Source organism: Triturus cristatus, chromosome 2_1, assembly GCF_964204655.1.
Source record: "Triturus cristatus chromosome 2_1, aTriCri1.1, whole genome shotgun sequence".
Classification (NCBI taxonomy): Eukaryota; Metazoa; Chordata; class Amphibia; order Caudata; family Salamandridae; genus Triturus; species Triturus cristatus.
The window spans coordinates 40,631,901-40,650,866 of record NC_140581.1 but is presented as its reverse complement, the minus strand read 5'-3'; the positions used below and the strand labels follow the sequence as shown (position 1 = coordinate 40,650,866).

The following is an 18,966-nucleotide window of genomic DNA, read 5'->3' as shown; positions in this document are numbered from 1 at the left end:
GATATCGAGGAACTTTCTCTATAGCCCAAAAACAAGCTAGTAACTCCTTCTCTATAACAATACTGAAGTTCGGCATCCTTAAGCAAGCTAGATGCAAATGCTATGGTGCTTTCCTTATCACCACAACCTTGAGTCAGTATGGCACCTAAAGCCACCTGGCTAGTATCAACAGCAATACAGCAAGGCAAATTGGGATCAAAAGGTTTAAGAGCTTTGCTATTACATAAACCGGATTTAACCTGACTGAGCACAGCAACACACTCCTCCGACCACTCAAACTTGAAGCTCTTCTTGAGTAAACTGCTGATAGGACGCACCATGGTGGCAAAATCATGGATGAACCTTGAATTATACACGCATAGTCCAAGTAAGGATTTAACTCCAGTTTCATCTTTTGGATCACTAGAAATCACAATAGCTTCAATAAGTCCTTGTCTAGGTCTTATTCCTTCTTGAGATATTAAGTGCCCAAGATATTCCACTTCTCTACACAAAAACATGCACTTCTCGGTTTTGAGAACCACCCTATGTTTCTCCGTAAAACAGCATTGTGAGATTGTGTATCCTTGGCATGGACTAAAGCCATCATCTTGAAACACCAAAACACACTCAACTCCACTCAAAAGATAATGCATCGCCCTCTGAAAAACAGACACAGCGGATGCCAATTTAAACGGCATGCGACGATAATGGAATGTCCCTAGAGGAGGGACAAAGGCAGTCAAAGGGCTTGAGTCTGAATCCAATTTTATCTGGTCCTAAGCACTAGCCAAATCAAGTTTGGAGAAGACTTGTGCCCCTTTTACACAAGCAAACAAGTCATTGATTTTGGATAATGGGTGTGAATCTACCCATATTTCCTTATGGTGTAACCTCAAATCCACACATGCATGCAGCTGTCTGCACCTCTTGCGAGCCACAACTAAAGGGGATAACCATAAAGAGGACTCAGCGGGATCTATGGTTCCTTTGTCACACAAACTCTTGAGTTCCTTGTTGAGGTCTTCTCTCACACTAAAAGGGACTCCCCTAAGTTTGTGCTTAACAGTACAGGACCTTCCTTCACAATGATTTTTTGTCTGAAACCTCAATCTTACCTAAACTATCACCAAACACAGTAGAAAAATTCTCCTTCCATTTCACCCCCTCCTCCTGACACGCAACTACCATGACCTGTTCCCTTCGTATGAGACAGGAGAATGATTAGGAGGCATCAATTCTCTGTTGGACCAAATGTCTTCAAACAATTGAGTGATCATGGTGATCCTGGCGCCGGGATCAACCAAAAGCCTGTGAACCCTGCTCCCAACATTCACCTCTACAATGGGATCTCCACAAGAAGATTGATCATCCTCAACAGGTTCATTCACAAAGCTTTGGGAATCTATTTGTTCATCTCTGATCACAGAAATAACTTCAGTGTCTGACTCATCCTCAGACTCCATCACACACACCACTGTTTTATTTTGAGATTTCTTTTTGAGACAAACCTTGGCAAAATGTCCTGTCTTTTTGCAGTAGTTGCACATGACATTTGCCGCAGGACATTTTCCCCCTTTTGAGTGTGGGAATTGACCACAATGGAAGCACATATTACTGCTGTTGTGACTACTAGTGTATGCTTTATTCTTAGTGGTAGTGAACCCGCTGTTGCTGGTACACTTCTGCTTAGACTTACTAACCCGCACCACATTAACACTTTCACAAAGCTTTTCATCTAATTTTTTCAAAGAAACCTAAGAAATCTCAATACTTTTAGCTACTTTGATGGTTTCCTCTAAAGACGGATTCCCCATAGCAAGAAGTTCCTGTCTTATCTGTTTGTCTTTGCATTGACATACAAATTGGTCTTCGATAATCTGATCATTATAACTTTCAAATTGGCAAACGGAGGCTAATCTTCATAACACAGATATATATGCATCTACATCTTCTCCTTCAACCTGTTTCCTTTTTAAAATGTATGTCCTAATCATAAGACTGGGTTGCTTGTCAAACCTGGTTTTAAGTTTGTAAACAGTTTCCTGATACTCAACAATATTTTGAGCATTGTCATGTAGAATGTCAGGCAGATGCTAAAAAATGGATCTCCCTTTGTAGTAGTAAACACTTCTTACTTTCAGCACTAAATCATAAAGTACCAATTGCTCCAAGGTAGGTCACAAATGCATCAAACCATACTTCCCACCTGGCAAGTGGTTCTCCAGGATTGTCCGTGAAAGAAGAAGGTGTGACTGCTTGCATAGAACACATGGCAAGCTATTATATAGTGTTGTACTATATATTAACCCCTTTAAGGAATTATCCTATTCACTAATAGTATGATGTTTAAAGTAAGTCAATATACCCCAAATATACTTTAAAAGGGTTATGCACTGATATTTTAAACAAAAGTGATTGGCCAAGAAAAAAGTAGCCATGCCATAAACAAAAATATGACCATGTGACATTCAGGAACTCAACACCCTCAATAAACAAGCATTTGCAATGCAATAGGTCTCGCATTTGCGAGAGTTTGAGTTATTGGCTTTGTAGATGACAATGCCTTTTATGTATGTTTTAAAAATGAAAACAAAAATAAAAGGCATTGTCATTTACAATGTCAATAGCTCAAACCTGTGTAAATGCGAGATCTATTGCACTGCAAATGCTTTTATATAGATGTTCTGTGCACTTCCTCATATTGGGACTTTCAGCTGTATGCTAAGAAGTGTAGAACTACAAAACCATCATACATATAATCTGATTTCATTACATAACCTAATTTTGTTTATGATATTTGCCTTTCCCACGAGTGAAGATGTTAAATGCACTGAATTCATATGTTACATTTATATGTGCACGTTAGTGTATGAAACATTTTGTGCACATTGTTTTCGACCTTTTCCCTCAGATAACCCCCTTCTTTGTATTATATATTTTGATTTATATTTGGTCAATAGATAAGATAACACAATCTTGAATATTTCCCTACAATTGAAGCAATAGGTGTCGACTTGTTGGCACCCTATTGTAAAAGCACCTGGATATCTGTTGTAGAAGTTTATGTTGCAAAAACCTTAAAATGCCTCATTTAGTCAGTTGAATTCCATACAGCACACTGACATTTTGAGGTTATCCTTTTTCAGTTATAATGTTCAACAGAAGTTACACTCAGAAAAACAGCTGGCTTCAGAGAGGTCAAGGTTACAACCATATGACATAATATGTGTGCTACTAATAAAACACGTATCTTTCACAGAAAAAAAATCAAAGTTCCAAAGAAGGTAAAATTATGATGGGAAAGCAATAAAAGGGGAGTTCTGTTTTACGTCGCTGACTCACTACCGAGTCATCCTCGTTAATGAATTGAAACCACAGGTGCACACTCACATAACGTACGTAATGAATATTAAACAAAGCTATTTTACGTTTACATGAGTTATTTCGATTGCGTAACATACAAGACAGTCCCTAACAGCAATGGCCACAGCACCGAAAAAACAGAACAGGAAAAAAGACGTCCTAGGCACGGTAAAACGGTTACCGTGCTACTTCTTTCTGTGTTGGATGAAGGAGTTGTCAGCAAGGAAAACAAGATAATGAACAGGTACTAAGGTAACGTGCAGGTCTGAAATGGCTTGTGAACAAAAGCGTATGTCATTCTAGGGAAGGTGGTGGAGTCATTTGTAGATCAGTAGAGTGTGTTGTATACTATCTATTGCAACGTGGGAAAAATACAACAAATATCTCAAGTGTATACCTTTTACGTTAAAAAAGCACCTACTTTGATGCCTCGCTGGGGGTAGTGGGCGCTATATAAATGCAACTACAATACAAAACTTCTTCATTATTTTCATGTCTGTTGCGGACATACATTTCAAGTATGTAACGGTAAGCTATCTGTGCGCGCGATGATGGATAGCAACATTGCAGCTTGTAATGGTACAAATGAACTAGCAGTAAACACAGCCTAAATATGGACAGTGAAAACCATTGTAGCTACCTATCGGAAAAGGGTCAGTGGCCCTTGGGCTTGGCACCCGCTTCGGATCTTGAAGGTTTTGGGGAGAGGATGTGGTCCGTCGGCTGCGCTGCCGCATCTGGTGCAGGAAACCAGGGTTTGAGCCTCTAGGTCGCGTCCACATCCTGTGATTCTGGGCAAATCATTTCATCTCCCCGGGCCGAATGTGTAATGTAAATACGGTGCTATGTAAAGTGCTCCAATACCTTCGGGTGGAGTTTGCGCTATAGAAATATGCCAAAAAAAAGGTTATTTACTAATTACTCATTGAAGCGCCTGGTTAAGAGACGCGGTATACTACCTTATTCCTGCAGCGACCGGTAGATGGCGATGAAAGGCCGCGCGGCGTCTTCTTATCAGTGCGCGAGCCCGTTCTTACGGCAGAGCGCTCAGCCACCCACCTGTGTGCGCTCGGAACCTGGCAGGAATCCTGGGAGAGATCTTGTGCAAGTCTGATGTAAAATCAGTGCCAGTCGAAGCAGTGCATTAAATGCTCCAGTGCGCTCGCTGTGGCCCCGCCCCCTTGTGCATTTTGCAGGCCCGGCTCCGGCCTGGTGTCAGAGGGCCTGCGGAACTGAGCCGCTGCTGCCGGGTGGGGGGCGGGGAGTGTGGGGGTCGGAGCCGCGCCATGGAGGTCCGCATGGCCGAGCTCTTCTGCTCGGGCCTGGAGAGCAGCGCCGCTCTGAAGCCCAAGGGTAAGAAGGCACCCAAGGGCCGGGGCCGGAGAACCAACAACAACCGGCAGAGCACCGCGACCAGTCTGCCCCCAGAGGTGAGGCGGCGAGGAATGGGGGTGGGGGCAGAAGTTGCGCTCTTGCCTGAGCTCCGTCTGCGGGAGGGCTGGTTTGTGGGGGCAGGTATCCAGACGTTCTTCTGTTAAAGAGGAAGCGGGAATCACGGGACTGTGGAGGGGACCATGGGGTTAATGGCAATCGAAAGTGAAACTTCATGCTGGCTTGCGAGGGAAGGGGGACAGGAGATGTGCACGCCGCGTGGCTGTAAGCGCGTACACCAACTCAAATCCGCCAAAAGCCTGCGCGTGCACATCTCCTGTCCCACTTCCGAGGCAAGTCAGCAACAATAGATCTCGCTGGCGACAGCAGCGCTTCGCGCTGCGTTCGCCAGGGAGACCTAAAAAACTAAATATAAAAATGCTTAATGTATATGAAAATCAAACAGGGGTGTTGGAATCACCACGATCCTCCTTGAAATATTAACCATAAATATGTATGTGGCTTTAAAGTGTGTGAATCACTGTGATCCACAACTTAAACATAGCCTTTGAACAAATAGTCAACGCACAACTCTCTTGTTTAAGTGCCTAAAATGTTATAATAAGAATTGTGTGCGAATCACCATGATCTGCTAAAACCCGACCTTCCACCTGCAATACAAGTATCAGTATTGATACTGACATTGATGTCCAAAGGGTTCGAAACGCGTCGACTGCTTATATTATAAACGAAATAGGTGTATTTACAATAGGTAGACCTCATGTTGCTCACTATTAAGGAAATTTATTAAAATTTAAAGACATCAAAAAAAAAAAAATTGTTTCAATATGGCCAAATTTATAGGCAGATACAGGGAGTACGAGGTAGTAAGGAGCAAAGGTTGCTGGAAGTTGCAGATTTCAGACAGGGAGTAGGGGGCGGTAACTACCAAGCTGGTTGATGGGCGGGGGTGAAGAAGCCGCTGTTAATGGCCACAGAGACGCTTCCATGTTGAAAAGCTGTCGTTGCCAAAATGACAATCAGGCGCTTTTACGTTGAGAAGCCATCATTGCGAAGGTGGCGGTCACTCCGGGAAACCCAGAAACCGATGCCGATTGCTCTGCGCGTGTGCACACCACTTCACACGGGACAAAGCCCAAGGTCATTGCCAAGGTGACAGTCACTCCGGAAAACTTAGACGTCAATGACGATTCCCCTGCGTGTGTGCACACCACTGCACGCGGGCCAAAGGGCGAGGAAGTTACCGATGACCCCTCGCTGATCCCAGCAAAAAATAAATTAAAAACAGTGCAGCAGTAAACCAAAGAAAAGTTGACGGGTGGAAAAGGCCGGGTCACGGATCAGGTAACTCATGAAAAATGATAAAATGAAGGCTGCTCCGATCCACTCGAACAGAGGAACACAAGAATAAGTCCAGGACTTGTATATTCCATGAGGTGAGGGTGATTGCATCAAAACAGGAACCAGTATGATGCATGCTTGCAGGAAAACAGTGTGCAAGGCAGCTCCAGATATTTAGAAGGAACAAATACACACGCAGTAGGTTCCACCGTGTAGCTGTTAGATTATGCTCTTTGATGCTCTATTAATGCCATGTATAAGTTAGCATTCGTTATGCCATTTTCTTGTTGGGGCTCCATTTTGTGTGGTGTTCAAAACTAATCATTCTCTGTTCTGAGAAATCTATTTTGCTAAGTTTAGTTTCTGTAATGCTTGTGCTAGGGCATAGTTTTCCCTCGATAAGGAACCTCTCCCACTTGTCTGGCAGTTAGATCGTAGCACAGGCTGGAGATGCCTTGAGAATGTCCTTAACTGTGTAAGATATGAGAAGAGAAACCTTTTTATGTCTTTCGCTGTCCGGCCACATTTGTTTGGAAAATTCCACTGTGGGCGTGTTCTTAGCTAACCATGCAATGTACATAAGTTATCCTCATGCTTACGATCTGTTAGATCCCTGCGTAGTACTCTTGCGAGAATGTGCAGATGGAGCCCTGCTCTGACCGTGTACAAATAAACAATTATTGATTTATATTCTCCACTGTTTCTCTGACTCTTCATTTGGCATGGAAGGCTGAGAGGTGGTTTGCGGTGACCCGGGTGGCCCTCAGCGGGTCACTTCCTTCATAGCCAGATTGTCGCAATCATTTTGTAGTGAAGACGTAGGAGCCAAGGTAAGTTCAGAAGATTTATTGTAGTGGCTACACGGTTGACAAGTCCATTCAGCTGTAAGCCCACCAGTAACTGACTCAGTCAACAGTCCCCACTTGAAGCATAACATTCTTAGAAGCACAATTCATGACAACATCAGAACTAGTGGCAGAGGGGGGCGTGGCTACGCGAGTCTTCGTGATGGCCGCGTTCTAGGAGAGCTCCACATCGCCTTGCCCCTTAACCCCTCCATCTACCCTAAATATCCGTGTCCTGGCTGTGGGATAGACAGCCACGGGTGCCGCGACATCCTCCGTAGGTCCCGCCATAGTCGGGGGTTGCAAGAAGATGGAGTACGGCCCGCGGCGAGTTCCGGCCTGCACGCAGGCAAGAACCACAGCCTGGAGTGATTGCTGGGCCGCTCTGAGGGTGCAATGAGGCGGGCGTGCACCAAATCGAGGTCGCGGCTTGCGGCCTGGTTCGCGAGTTGCGGACGTGCCACGCGCCCCCCCCCCCCGGGCGCTTGTTGGGGGCAGCGCAGCGCACAGAGGTGCAACAGTGCAGGATTGGCCCGAGGAGCCCCCCTGTCTGGACCCGAGCCAACCGGTTGGAGATCAAGATGAGCCCTGCAGGCTGTCAGTGGGGGCGGAGGACCAGTGCTGCATCGCCGAATGCCAGGTTTGACTGGAGTTGGGACACCCTCTATCTGGAGTGTGACTCCCTGGAGCCTCCGAGAGGCAAATACACGGTGAAAGTCATAAAGAGGCAAGCCCTCTCATGTGGATCAGCTAACCACACATAGCGGTTGAGGCTGGGGGGGCACGGTGGAATGCACTCTAGGAGCACAGAAGTGGGGGCAGCAGCGGTGTGGAGGTGTGGTATCTGCCCCAGAGAGTCCACATATCCCTCCTGGAACCAGCCGGAGTGAGATTGCTGCGAGCCCTGCATGCTGTCAGTGGGGGCCGGGAAAAGAGTGCTACGTTACTAGCTGGCCTGTGTGACCGATGCTGGAGAGCCCTGGGCCTATAAGCCCACGAGGAAAACTCCTTCTGCACCCTAACCCCTGGGAACCCTCAAGAGACACAACAGCGGTGTATGCTCTATAGACTTGGTTCCTCCCGAACTGGTCAGCATCCTTCCTGTGCCTGTCCCGGCTGGGAGCACAGTGGACAAAGGTGCCTATAACTACTCAGCCCTCTACAGCACCATGATGGCAAGCGGTAGAGGCACGAAAGCGATGCAACAGAGCAAGTTAGACAAATATGCATGCCCCAAGAGCTTGACCCCCGAGCAACCGGCCAGGCTGGCGTCTGCTGGAGGGGCGGAGAGTACGCCCCCTGAAATATCCTTGAAAGATGTAATGGAGGCAATTGCAGGAGTACGTACCTCCATGGAACAACGCACTGACGCCATCACAGTGGAGATGACCCTGATTAGAGCGGATCTCGCTAAAACCCATGAAAAAGTTAAACAGCTGGAGATAACTACTCAGAGTCTGGTTGACGACGTCTCACAGTTACAGTCTGAGGTCCATGCGCTACACACCTTCAAGAAGTTTGCGGAAAGTAAGCTGGATGACTATGAGGGGCGCTGGCGGAGAAACAACTTCTGCATCATAGGTGTTCCGGAAAAATTGGAGGGGGAGACGCCGGACCTATTCGTTGAGGACCTGATGCTTAACCATCTACAACCGAGGGGACTTTCCAAGTTTTTTGTGGTGGAGCCTGCTCATCGGGTGCCGGGGGGTCGACCGAAACCGGGGGCTCCCCCTTGAGCTATCCTAGCGAGACTTTTGAATTTCAGAGACCGAGATGTGGTACTGCAACATGCTAGGAACTCGCCGCCACATAAGTTCGAGAACTCAACTGTTACGTTCTTTCAGGATTTCACCTAGGCCGTCAAAAAACTTTGAGAGACAAAGGCCTGAAGTATTCTATGCTTTTTCCTGCCAAACTTCGGATAGAGGCGAATGGGAAAACCTGTTTTTTTGATCGGCCAATTTGACGGCGGACTGGCTGGAGCGCATGAGAGATGACGGAGAGCACTCTCCATGCTGAGCCCGGTGACCAACATCATGGGTGCTCTATGGGCTTGAAAGTGGTTCACTTTTGCGCTGTGTCCTGTGGAGCTCTGGAGGTGCTGCAGCAGATCCGGCGGGAGAGATCTCACTGCGGACTTGAACAATGCTGACGATGTAAGCAGTATATCCTTACTCGCTGCCCTGGGGTGGTCTCCTCAAACAGGACTGATGTGATGTATTTTTTGTATTTTGGGGAGGGGGGGTGGGCAGGCGGGTGGGATCCCTATCCCCCACAGTTACTTTGTGTTACTAGTGCTCGGGCGACAGGCACTCTGCTAAGTTTGTTGATGGGCTGGTTCTTGCCTGTGATGCAGGGAGGCAGGGAGGGGGGTGTTGGGACAGAATATGGGGGGTTGGAGTTGTTTTTTATTGTTCAATCGGCTTTAAAAAAGTGTATGGCTATGAATATGGGTTCATCTTCATCTAGTATTGTGGGGTTAGGCTCCACTTTAGTACTTCACCATGGAGTCACACTGGGATAAAAGTTTCTCTCTGTTCAGTTGGAACATTAATGGGGTGGGGGATAAGGTAAAACGCACGGTGGTTCTGTAATATATCAAAAGACACTCCCCGGAAGTGGTTCTCCTCCAGGAAACACACCTAGTGGAGAATATGTGCAAAGCCCTAAATAGATGGGGATACAAGCTCTTAGCACACGCAGAATTTACCAGTGGATCTCGGGGGTAGGCATCATGGCAAAGGCCTCTTTTCCCTTCTCACCCCAATCTATACAGGCAGATCCACGTGGGAGATATATCGCAACCACTGGGCAGTGGGAGGGTAGAATGGTGAACCTGATATCGGTATATGCACCACCGGGACTGCAGGTGCAAACATTCACAGATCTGGGCATACTGCTCCTTGCTTTGCCGGAGGGCCTTCTCCTGGTGGGAGGTGACTTTAATGTGGTACTATCCGAGGATCTGGATCGTCGGCCCCCACGTGCTATGGGACCCTCGAATAGTTGGCTTCCTTATTTTACTGAGGCATTCGGACTGTCTGATGCTTGGAGAGCATTCCACCCCAGGGACAGGGAATACACTTTTCTCTCGGGAGCCCATCACAGATCCTCCCGCATTGACTACTTGCTCTTGCTGGCCTCTCAGTTGCTCCATATATGAGAAGTCCGCCATTTGGCGAGGGGCATATCTGACCACTTGCCGGCATGGACTAGAATAGTGTAGGAGAGTAGGATCTGCTTCACATGGGTAACCCCACATTTTGCTGGTGTTTCACTGTTTTTCAACCTTAGTCTAGCTGTGGCCCTGCTAATCAGGACCACAGCCTAGCTGCTTCCTCTCTAAAATGGTTTGCATGTACATTCAGTAAATATCTAATTGGATTCTGGAGTGCCTTATAAGCCCCTTGCATATGGTATACTATGTACCTAGGGCATAGGTACCTCAGAGGCCTACCAGGGGCTGAAGCATGTATTAAGCCACCCCTGGGAAGCACTCCAAAATGGCACCACAGGTCTGCTACTGCAGCCTGGGTAAGGGTGTGCTTGCACCCCTTACAGTGGTATAGGCTACCTATATCACTACCATTGCACACACATTTAAAACATATAAGTCACTCCTATGGCAGGCCTTAACAATCCTGAAGGTAGAGTGTTTGGTTTTATTGTGAGAGGGTGCCCCTGCATGAGCAGAGCCCCTCTGCAGCGTTCGGAGCATCTCCTCTGATGCTGTTTGTGGTGCAGCCTGACCATATACTCTTAAGTGCATATAACCTCGCGGTAAATGTTAACTTTGGGATGGCTGCACGGAAACATGTCGTGTTTGGTGTCAAACGCTTTGGAATACTAGCCCACTGCCAGCTCTGGTGGCGGGGGTAGCATTCCACCCTTCTAGACTGAGAGACATGTTCACACTGATCTAAGCCGGTAGGACTTTCTTGAGCCCTGGCATCACAAAATGGATGCCTCTGCCAGAGACACGGGTCTGGCCTCGTGCTGCTGACCGGCAGGGGAGGCCTGGACAATACGTTTCCTGTCCCAGGGAGGTGTAACCACCTCCCCAGACAGGCAGATGTGTATTGTGGCTGGGCGGGAGCACTCTCTGGTGCTTTGAAGTCCTGCACTGGGGGCACACATGGCCTCCCTGTGTATAGTCCAGTTCAAACCGGTTGCAGGGGCTACCTGCCCCTGCTCTGGTGCGAAACTGGACAAAGGAAATGGGTGAAACCACCCCTCTTTCCAAACCCTTCCATAGGTGGGTCCCTAGAGTATGTCCAACCCCCAAACTTAGTATAAGTATGGGACCCCAGTCCTTGCGACTTTAGATTACCCTGGATGAAACTCTGCAACATATATCCTGGACCTTCAACGTTCTATCCTGACTAGAAGACTGAAGAAATCTCCCTTAGGGTCAAGGAGTGACTCCCCTGCTTGACAGGCACCAAAGAAGCAACTGAACGGTCTGCATCGCTGAAGCTCCCGCCCGACGCCGAAATCTTTGCATCACCAGAGGTGGATTTCCAGACTTCCCCAAGGCTACCCTGAGTCCACAGCAAAGCTGAGGCCTGTGGCTGTCGTGGGTGACGTGGAACCGTGACCCCGGCACACCGTGAACTTTTGCAGCAACACTATCTTCTGGAACTCCCTCGAAGTTGTGCTTTGGGCTCCGAGTAGCCCCAGCCTTGAGCATCTCCTGCACCAAAGATTGCTGGCCTCCACTCCACGAGAGACCCGTGGGCCAGTTTCAAGTGCGACTGCTCAATGCTCCTTTGCGATCGCTAGCCCGTTGGCTAGTAGGTCCCCACGAAGGCAACTCCTCTTCTAATTTGGCTTTTCTGGTTGCTCCAGACGTTCCCTGACTTACCCTTGCTGGGTGAGTCCCTCATACCTTGCTGGTCTGCACCGCAGTCCTTTCTCTGATTTCCAGTGACTTGCCGTTGCCAAGGCTTGTTGGGTCCAATCTGGTTGCTGACTCCGCAGCACTCGACAAACTTCGTGGGACAGCTTGAATCCAGCTCCTGGTCATCATCAGCGCCTCCTGGACCTCGTGGCTGAAGAGTCAAGACACCCATCAACTCCTGAAGCACCCGACATCTGTGGGCATTGGTCCACCCTGCCCTCGGTCACTGGCTAGTGACCCAGACTCGGTCCCCTCTGCTTTCAGGTTCCTTCCATCCTAGATCCAGGCGTGGATCTCTTCGGACACTTCTCCTCTTCACGGCAGCAGCAGTTCTTCACCAGCTTCCATTGTAATCGATGACGAGACCCGACACCAAAAGACACCTATGCACCCAGCTTCCTTGGGTGAGGCAACTCGAGTACTCCAGTGCTCCCGTGGGTGCTAGCCCTAGAATTTCTTACATCCAAAAGGGTTTGGTACTGACTCGATTCTAAGTGCCCCATATCTTTAAGTTTCCAACCGCGACATTGCTCATAGAAGCTAACAGGAACCAGTGGGTCCCCTGTATCACTACCTTGGGTGGTTCCTTGGGGTCCCAGTGATTCTACAGGCTCTAGGCCTTGTGTCTAGTTCAGTTGTGGTTCTTATACCACTTTATTGGTATATGGTTTGGTACACCCCTAGGGCCCAAACGTGTATTTGTGCTATTACTGTTGATTGCTAAGTTGTAAATTAAGTACTTTGAACTCCAGTCTCATAAAGAGACTAGAGGGGTGTGTTTTATCCTAAATACATATATTTTGAATATATACCTGGTGTGGTTGTCCTTTCATTTGATCATTCAAGAGATTATAGACTGGTAAAACAAGCTGCTTTACATTCCTTCAAGACTTAGCCTGAAGGCTGCTCTCCATAGCTACCACTAGGATAGCTTTCAATAAAGGTTGTCTTTAACCAATTCACCATAAGGGGTTGTTTGGACTGATACAAGGTGCCAACTAGAACTAGTGGACAGCATATATCAGGCCACCCTCTCACAAATAGTACTTGGGGATCGCCGAATTGATGTGATTGCACCGATCAACCCATGGTATCTCCGTAACCCGTCGGTGAGGAGGGACTTGCAGAAAGCGATAGATCACTATTTTTGTGAGAACCTGGGTTCGGTGGACTCCCCTCAGATGCTGTGGGAGGCGTTCAAGTCCGTCGTTCGAGGGGCTGCCCTCTCCCTGGTGGCTGGGGTCCGGAAGGAAGACACTAAGGAGCTTGAAGAGGTTGAAAAAGACATAATGCACCTGGAGGCGGAGATGGGGGGGGGATGTCCCAGACGCCGAACACCTTTTGCGATTAAAAACAGATGAGTATAAGGCCCATGCCACAGAACATGCTAAGACCTGGTGAGGAGAGAGAGACAGTAGAGTGTATGAATGGGGAGACAAGCGGGGAAACTTATCGCCTGGCTGGATAAGAGGGAGAGAGCTAACCGCATTGTTCCTGAACGTATGACCGTTTCGGGGGCAAGGGTCACAGAACCGGACGCTATAGCCGGGGAATGTGCGGCACATTATACCGAAGTATATAAATCGCAGTCGTCTTTCGGAGAGACAGACTCGGCTGACCTCCTCAAAGATATCGGACTCCCGTCTCTCTCGGATGATGACCGGAGCTATTTGGACAGTGAGGTGACCAACGACGAAATTGCGCAAGCAATTAGAGCTCTCAAGCCGTGCAAGGTGATGGGCCTCAACGGGTTGCCAATTGAGCTTTACAAAATGTGCCCTGACAAGTTGGCCTCACATTTGCGCGCCATGTCCGAAGATTGCAAAGAGATGGGAGAGCTGCCACCAGACCAACGGCTCGCATCAATTGTAGTCATCCCTAAAGAAGGCAAGCCGAGGGCCAAGTGCGCATCCTACCGACCTATCTACTTGATAAACGCTGAACCTAAGATATTAGCTAAACTTCTAGCCACCCGTCTTATACAAGTGCTGGGCTCCCTTGTACATTCAGATTAATCAGGCTTTATGCCCCACCGCAATACTGCTCTAAATCTGAGGCGGCTGCATGGGGTGATAGAGAGAGCTGGAACGATACAGGACGATGCAGTCATTCTGTCTCTGGACGCAGCTATGGCCTTTGACACGATTGAGTGGCCCTACCTGTTTGCAGTACTCTCGAAATTCAGCTTTGGCCCTCAATTCATCTCATGGGTCATGCTCCTTTATTCCGCTCTCCTTGCGCAGGTTGTGGTCAATAACAAACAATCGGAAGCTTTCGTTCTCGGTCGGGGAACCCAGACAGGGTTGCCATCTAACACCCCTGCTCTTTTCCCTATCTCTGGAACCTTTGGCCTCATGGATTCGACAGTACTTATCGATTAGGGGCTTGCGATGGTCGACGGAATGGGAAGATCGGATCTCCCTTTATGCAGATGACATTCTGCTCTACCTTGCTTCCCCCGCAAAATCACTCAGATGTGTCTTGGATATCCTTACATCCTTTGGGAGGTTCTCGGGCTACTCCATCAACTGGGGAAAATCTCTCTTGTATGTATTATCTGGGGAACCTCCATCTCTTCCAAGAGACTGTGCGATACAGGTGGTGTCTGAGGGCTTCAAGTATATAGGGATCTTTGTCACAGCTGGCGCTCGGCTCAGGTATGAAAGAAATCTGCTTCTACCCCTGCAGCGTTTGCGGAGGGATGTTGCGACCTGGGGAGCGCTTCCACTCTCGATGCTTGGGCGTGCTGCTCTCTTTAAAATGATGTCACTCCCCGATTCCTCTATGCCCTTCAGAACTACCCCGTCCCAGTCCCAGCACGTTATTTTAAAGAAATCGAAGGCCTACAGAGGCAGCTACTGTGGAACGGGAGACCGAGGATTGCGCTCCATAAATTGACTCTCAACTGGTATAATGGTGGTATCAGTCGCCCCGACATAAAAATATATTACTGGGCAGCCCATCTGGCAGCCATCAATCAGGGTACATAACGGACCCCCGGAGACCCGGGTTATGCCATGGACAAGTGGCAATTACCGGGCAGTTCCTACAACCGGGCCCTATACGGTAATCCTAAAACCCTATGCCTGACTTGGGCCCACGTCAAACTCGGTCCAGTTGTGGCATGCGGTCAACAATAGCCTAGGATGGGAACGTAGATTGACGCTCGCGACCCCCCTGTGGGACTCGGCTCAGTTGGGTGGTTTCATTCCTCTAAGCGTTTCGACAAGTGGGACCTTATTGGCATATCCAGAGTAGGCGACCTATGGGTGAGGGGGAAGATGCTTAGTTTTGTCCAACTAAAACAGCAATATGAACTTGCAGACACAGAGTTCTTCCGCTATCTCCAAAAATGTCATGCCTTGACAACTGCCATCAGAGGAGGGCCCCCTCTCCCTGACTCTTCCCCACTGGAAGACAGACTGCTGGATGGACTCCTCCCTCAGAAGGCCATCTCCTTGACCTACAAGAAACTTGTCAACAACACGCCCGACCCCCTAACCAAGTTCCGTGAGGCGTGGGATGCTGTTGGCCTCCTGGTGGATGACGAAGAATGGAATGAAGCCGTGGCGTCTCCCAGAGAGGTGGCAATCTCTGTGCGCCTCCGTCTGGTGCAACTGAAAATTCTCCACAGAATCTACATTACGGGGCCGCAGCTGGCCCACATGGGGCGGGGAGACAATATTAACTGTAGACGTAACTGTGGGCAGGTAGACACATTTACGCATGTCCTATGGGAATGTGGGCACATTCAGAGATTTTGGAGAGGAATTCAGAGGGTCAAGAGTGAAGTCCTGCACAAAACTATAAACCCAGAGGCCAAAAGATGTTTGCTAAATGTGTGGGAACCCACAGACCTGGTAGGGGCAGAGAAACTATGCGTGACACTTGGTACCGCAATCGACCAAAAGGGACATGGCGCAGATGTGGGGAGGGACTGTAACCCCTAATGCCACCAGCTGGAAACGTAACATGGACTGGTGCATGTTCCGGGAGAAGACTGTGTATGTAGCATGGGGGTGCCTTCGGAAATGGTCACAAGTGTGGGCGAGATGGAATTCATACAGAGGAGATATTTGTGTTGCGCCGACTATCCCTACAGATGATGACCCAGCATCACCAATGAGTATATGATATGCATTAGTTTGGACTCACTTACCCTTGCTATAAATCCAATGTATTTGCCATACTCAATTATGTCTGTGAAGAAAATGTAAAAGCCGATTTTTGTTTCTGTTTATCAAAAATCAATAAAAAGATATTTAAAAAAAAAGAACTATTGGCAGAGAATGCTAAGACTGTTGAGGACAAAACATTTGCTGCCAATACTACAATATTACCGTGAAGGGAAGACTCGATAACAGCAATGTGACCTCGTTGCTACGTACAAATGTATCACGGCATATATCGTCATTAATTCTTTCAATAGTAACAAGAAAGATGCAAGATTCCCACAATTAAGCTACATTTACCGGAGTAATTGAGATTTTACCCCAGCCGAATTGTAGCTCCTTAATTGTTTGTCCCTTTTCTCTCTACTCTCATACTTTCACCACCACCACACAGCACCCTCAGCTTAGGTTGCCCTGGCCTCTTCCTAGACACTGCAGCTATTGTACTGTGCTGCTTCATCATATCATCTCTCCTACCCCAACATGCCAAATCAAATCAAATAAAATAAAATAAAATCAGGTGTTTGTTAAGCACGACTACTCACCCGTAAGGGTCTCAAGGTGCTGGGGGTTGTGGGGGGGTTCTCAGGTTCCATCAAGGAGGGGATCTGTCGAAGAGCCAGGTTTTGAGTTTTCTTGTGAAGATGGGGAGCGATGTTATCTGTCTGAGGTGGAGCGGACGGTCGTTCCAGGCTCTGGCCGCGTGGATGGAGAAGGAGCAGCCTCCCGATCTGGTCTTTCTGGTGCGGGGGACCATGGCATAGGAGAGCTGGGCTGATCGTAGGGTCCTTTGGGGTGGATGGAATTTGAGTCGGCTATTCAGGTATGCTGGTCGGGTGTTGTGGAGGACCTTGTAAGCATGGGTTAGCATCTTGAAGGTGACTCTAGCTTTGATGGGGAGCCAGTGGAGTGTGCGCAGGTGCTAGGAGATTTGGCAGTGTCTTGGCAGGTTGAGGACCAGTCTTGTGGCGGTGTTTTGGTTGTTCTGTAGCTTGCGGGTGAGGTTTTTGTTTATTCCGGCATAGAGTGCCTTGCCATAGTCAAGCCTGCTGGTGACCAGGGCATGAGTGACGGTCTTTCCATTTGGTGACAGCTTCCATGCCTTCTCGAAAGTTGTGTCTGGCGGTGTTGGGTTCGTTGGATAGAGAGAGGATGAGTTGGGTGTCGTCTGCGTAAGACACAATGTTGAGTCCGTAGGTTCTGACGATGGGGGAGAGTGGAGCCATGTAGACGTTGAAGAGCGTAGGGCTGAGGGAGGACCCCGGGGGACTCCGCAGGTGGTATGTGTAGGGTCGAGAGGAAAGGGGGGAATCAGACCCGCTGCGTTTTGCCGGAGAGGAAGGAGCAGATCCAGTCGAGGGCTTTGTCTTGGATCCCTGCGTCATGGAGTCTGCATATTAGGGTGCGGTGAGAGACTGTGTCGAACGCCACTGAGAGGTCGAGGAGGATGAGGGCTTCTGTTTCTCCTTTGTCCAGTAAGGTAAGGATGTCGTCTGTTGCGGCGAGGAGGGCGGTTTCCGTACTGTGGTTTTTTCTGAAACCGGATTGGGAGGAGTCGAGGATGTTGTGCTCTTCAATGAATGTGGCGAGTTGGCTGTTGATGGCTTTCTCGATGACGCTCGCTGGGAATGGGAGCAGGGAGATGGGTCGGTAGTTTTTTAGGTCGGTGGGGTCCGCCAAGGGTTTCTTCAGGAGGGGGTTGATCTCAGCATGTTTCCAGTCGTCAGGGAATGAGGCGGTTGCCAGGGTGCGGTTGATGGTGTGGCAGAGCATGGGTGTGATGGTGTCGGCGGCTCTGTTGAAAATATGGTGGGGGCAGCGGTCCGTGGGGGCCCCGTAGTGGGTTGACTTCATCGTCTTCAGTGTGTCTTCAGTGGTGAGGGCTGTCCAGATGTCAATCGCTGGCTTTAGGGTGTCGGGGGTGGTTGGTGAGGGTTCAGTGTGTTGGTTGTCTTCGTCGAAGTTGTCGTAGATGCTCTTGATTTTGTGGTGAAAAAAGGTGCTGAGTTTGTCGCAGAGGTCTTGTGAGGGAGAGATGTCGGTGGACTTGCTGGTAGGTTGGGCGAACTCCTTGATGATGTTGAAGAGTTCTTTGCTGTTGTGTGCATGAGTGGAGATTCTGTCTTCAATCGCTTTTTTCCTCGTTTTTCTGATGAGTTGGTGGTGGGCGTTGGTGTTGCGTCTCTGAAGTTGTGGTGGGCTTCTGTGGATATGGTGTTCCTCCAGGCCTTTTCGAGGCGGCAAATCCATGCGCCATATATGCTTCTCCATGTCTGACTCACAATCGATTTCCACTTCTGTTTCCAATTTTTAAGCTTCTGTATTACTACGTATTTCAGGTTCCTCCTGGACAAGAGTGATATGGTGATGATCAGTGTTTTCTCCTCTGTTCCTTCCCCCTTTTTTAATTTTTATTCTAAATCACTGTTTTCCTCCAGTCCTTATCAATTTCCCCCCAGTGCTACCTACTACATAGTTTACAGTTGGAATACATTTGCATGTAAATACCCCCAGAGTGAATTTATTGATGGTTTGGGATACCACAGCACTGAGTTTTGCATCTGAGAAGCACCGAAGTGCTCTCCAGGCCAGATCAAGGATGCTCTTCTTCCTAGATAGAGCCCCTTTGCCAAACATCTTCCACCCCTGCCCTAGGCAAGGCAGCGTGCCTTCAATCCAGGGACACTTCACTAAGCCTTTGCTGCTGCAAATCCCAACCAAGGCTGCCTGCTTGCCCAACTTGAATCCCCTGAGGAGGCATCTGTGGGTTCATCCCTGAGATGTGTGCTGTGCCTCACTAGCCCTAAACCATTCCTAGAAGGTTGGCAGTTTTGTAGCCAAGGTATATATTAGGTATATGGCAGCTATGCCTTCTTAAAGCAGACATGCCTGCCATGTGGCATTGTGTAAGTATATGGTTAACACAACATTCTCCCTCTAAGGATGAACCTTGTAGCAACATTACATCTAG

At 48.4% G+C, this 18,966-nt stretch overlaps 1 protein-coding gene across 1 annotated transcript in view; it reads left to right on the top strand.

Annotated features, from left to right (window-relative positions):
- LOC146863678 (uncharacterized) overlaps positions 1-18,966 on the top strand; it is a 420,595-nt gene that overhangs the window by 109,239 nt on the left and 292,390 nt on the right. The gene's annotated exons all lie outside the window — the stretch shown is intronic.